Genomic DNA, 4385 nt, shown 5'->3' with positions numbered 1-4385 from the left:
TGTATAATAATGAACATGATTCATTTGATTTCTTGAAAGAGAAATTAGTGGTATTAGAGCCTAGCAATTGGTTACAGTAGTTTTGTCTACAGAAATATAGAGTGAGTCCCGTCTGTAGTTTTAATTTTGTAGTAGCCACGTTAAAAACTAAAAAAGAACAAGTAAAATTAAAATTAATATTAGCAAGATATTTTAAAACCAATGTATCCAAAATACTATAATTTTAACATAGAATCAATGTAAAAACTTATTAATGAGATATTAAAATTTTTTTATACTTCTTTGATATCTATTGCATATTTTACACTTACAGCACATCCTAATTTGGACCACATGCATTTCAAGTCCTCAAAATCTTTATGTGTGGTGCTACTGCATTGGACAACCCCGGGTTTACAGTGTTAGTTAGGACTTTTATGCATACAAGACAATTAATATATTTTTTAGTAATTGGAATGATGTTTCTGGTAGGTGTCTTAGTTTAAGTTCCCATAGCAGCAGACCCTGAGAGAAGGATTTGGGTAGAAGTAGTTTATTTTGGAAGTGATCTCAGGAAAATACTTGTAGGGAATGGAATAAGATAGAGAAAGGAAGGAAGCCAATATAGGGTGTGTTAGCAAGCAAGTTACTGCTTAGGCAACTGGCCTCCATCCTGCTAGGTAAAAGGAGAAAGAATATTTCAGTTGATAGGCAAGGGGACCGGGATCTTTACCTACGAACTCCCCATCATCTTTAGTTGAGGGATGATTACAGAGTTTTGGCTTGCCTTGCATATGGGGCCAATATGCTTCAATAGCCAGAAAAGGCCCTTAAGTAGGGAGTGTCAGATAAACAGTAAGATGCCTTAGACCTGGAAAGGTGCCTTTAAAGTGGAAAATCATAGCTTCTGCTACAGCAGGTCACACAATCTAAGTAGAGATTCTATTAACTTTAGGAACCCCAGACACTTGAAGCACCAAGACTTTCCTTTTATGCTACTCATCTTGTTCACTTCTGTCTCTAGTTCCTGAAACAGTTCTTGTCAGACAGTAGGTGTTTAATAAATAGTTGTTGACTGTATGTCTTTCCTTAGGTACTGCTTTATTCTTTCAGGCCTCTCCATGTCCTTGGGAGACATGGCTACTAGCAGTTATGGGTCATATCCTTATAACTCCCCAATAAGAAGTAAAGTGAGGTTTTCCCTTTCCAGCTCCAGCAAAAATTCTCAAAGAAGATCAGTTGGCCTGGCTTGGGCCATGAGCTTATCTCTTGATCAATCTTATTGGACATGGCCATGTTATATTATGTTTGGCTAGATTTAAATTGGGTGCCCACCTCTGAGACAACAAAAGTAGAGACTTACTAGAAGGTGGAATGACAATGCAATTGTCACCATATTTGGAACTAGGGAAAACCACTGGAGTATGTTTAAATTTTAAGTGCTGTTTGTCCTATATGTCTTAGCAGAAAAACGCTTGAGGACCAGCCCTGTCTTAGCTGAACTATTTACTACTGTATTATTGGTTCTTATATCTATCATTGATATAATACTTGATGGTTTAACTATTTGAAAGGGATCCTATAGATCATCTAGTCATTTATACTTTGCAAAGGCACAAATGTGTATCATGTGCTCCTGAGGTTTGTTTGGGAATGAATCGTCAAGTACGACAAGACTGGATCTCTCCTTTGATGTTGTCTCCTCATCCTTACTAGAGTCAATGACTGGCTTCATTCACTCAGTATAATATTTTCAACATTCCATGTTATAGCATGTATCAAAATTTCATTCCTTTTGATAAAATGCCAAATAATATTCCATTGTATGTAATGACGCATTTTATTTATTCAATCACCAGTTGATGGACACTTGGTTCCCACCTTTTCTCCCACTGTTTGGCTTTTATGAATAGTATTGTTGTGACGTATGTGTAAGTTTTTGTGTGAATATATGTTTTCATTTATCTTGGGTAGACACCTAGGAGTAGAATTGTTGAGTGGTATGCTAATCATTTCACATTTCACCAGCAGCGTATGAGGGTTCCTATTTCTCCACAACCTCTCTGATATTTATTATTGTCTTTTTATAGTATTGAACTATTTAAGATCAGTAAACAAGTGCAGATAGAGCTTTGCAAGTTCTGTGCCTGGCCTAGTGGTCATGTACTAGGCATTCACTAAACATTTGTTGAATGAATGAAAAAAATACATGTACACTCACAAGTTGTGAGGCTCACAATAACCCTATAGGAAGTAGGGAGTAGAAGACTCTGATTCCCATTTTAGACCTGAGAAAAATAAGGATCAGAAAGATTAGGTAATAAGTGAAAAGTCAGATCCTTGGTCCTTTGGCTCCAAATCCAGTCTTCTACAATTCAACACTGGTTCTCGGTAAATCTTTGAAATACCGTTATTAGTTAATGTACATAAAAGAATGCTCAGAAGTTTCAAAGATCTTAAGAAAAAAAAAGACTCAGCAGAAACTGAAGGGACTGCATGTTTTTGTGGCTTGGAGACTGCTAAGGAGGATTTTGAGAGTTGTGGGGATGAGAGAATGGTCTAGGGCAGTTTGACAATGGGAGTCACTCGACATAACTTTTGCAAGCAAATTCTTCATCTTTGAAGTAGAAATGGTAGCTGAGAATTTACAGGGCTAGAAACTTTAGGGAGGTTTAAAGAAAACTATAAATCAGGTGAGGGCTGATTATTTAGGTTTATAGACTGTATTTTCTGAGAAAGAGATAACATGGAAAGATAGGTAATAATCATAGTTTTCTTACAATACTCAGTTCTAATTGTAGTTCTTTATTTGTAACAGAAATTCTCTAATATATATGAAATATCAAGAGAATAGTATAAACCCCCATCACCCATCAATTAAAAATTATTGACATTTTGCCATTCTTATATATTTAAATAGTCTGACTTTCTTGAAAAGGCATTTTCCCCAACAGCTTTTTGCAGTATAATTGACAATCAAAAATTGTATATATTTCAGGTGTACAACCTGATGACTTGCTATATGTATATATATACATTGTATGTATGTGTGTGTGTGTGTGTGTGTGTGTGTATATATATATATATATACACATACACATTGTGAAATACAAGCCTGTCAACATATCCATCACTTCACATCTGAACAATTTTCCTCCTTTTTTTATGTTTAGAATACCCAAGATTTACTCTTTTAGCAAATTTCAAATACACAGTATTGTCAACTATAGTCGCTTTGCTGTAAACCAGTTCTCCATAACTTATTCGTCTTGCATAACTGAAACTAAAAGCCATTATTAATAACACCAATTCAGGCAAGTGACATTTAGGGCTGAAGGGAAGAGAAACTGCTGAGGCCACAAAAGGACTGAAAACTTTACAGTGAGTCCAAGATTTTGTTCATTGAGTCCTATAATCATTCAACGAATATATTTTAGGTGTAATTTTCATGGACACTGACCATCCACCAGTGAGATAGACCATGCTGGCCTCGGATTTGAGTCCCAATAGGGTTTCATCATTTACTGACTCTAAGACTTGGTTTTGTCCTCGAGCATCATCTTTCTCATGTAAAATAAGGACAATAATACCTCTTGACTGCGGCATTGTTACAATTAAAAGTGAGTTAAAGTACCCAGAAATGCGCATAATCAGTGTTTCGTAATGTATGTTCCGTTTGCCACAGTTATTGTACTAGGTTCTGAGAGCATGATGAAAGAAATAAGGAAGTCTGTCTGTCTCTCCATACTCCTCTCTCATCTAAGAGGGCAGTAAAAACCTCACAGAGGTCCTGTGTACAATGCAACACGTAAGATGCCAAAGCCTGTCCTCAACGACAGCATGCTTTCATCTTCTAAATTCATTTGAGTTCTAATCTTCTGTTATCTTTCTTTAGGTATTGCGGCTCTACAAAGATAATCTGTGCTAAACCCTGCTGTTGTCGAGGTCAGATGTTCGCCCGCAGGTTGGAGAAACTCCCACTGCACCCTTGTTTGGTCCTGATGAGGGCAGTGAGCCCGGCAGGCGAGCTGCTAAAGCTCTCTGGCAGCTCTCTCCCCGTCTTCCGAAAGCTGCAGTCAAAGGGGCGTTTCTAAGCCGCAGGGGCGGGCAGAGCCGGTGCCTCTCCTCTTTACTTCTGGGTGGGCACCTTGATTCGAAGAACGAACTTCGGTGAAATTTGCAGCCAGGAGCGAGCACGTGGGAGCCTCGCTGCCGGGCACTGTGTATCTCGTGGGCCGCTTACACGTGTCTATCCAACGGCGCCGGCTGCCTTGGGTCGCACCTGCGCGTGGCTCGCAGCAGCCTCGCCCGCCGCCTCGTTGCTCGCGACAACCGGCTCTAGGTAGCGAGTGCAGCGGCAGAATTCACTATCTCCCCACCAGTGGTCCCTTGAGATAGGGACCACT

This window comes from Pteropus alecto, unplaced genomic scaffold (genome assembly GCF_000325575.1).
Source record: "Pteropus alecto unplaced genomic scaffold, ASM32557v1 scaffold72, whole genome shotgun sequence".
NCBI lineage: Eukaryota > Metazoa > Chordata > Mammalia > Chiroptera > Pteropodidae > Pteropus > Pteropus alecto.
The sequence above is the reverse complement of the archived record's forward strand: the minus strand, read 5'-3'. Positions refer to the sequence as shown.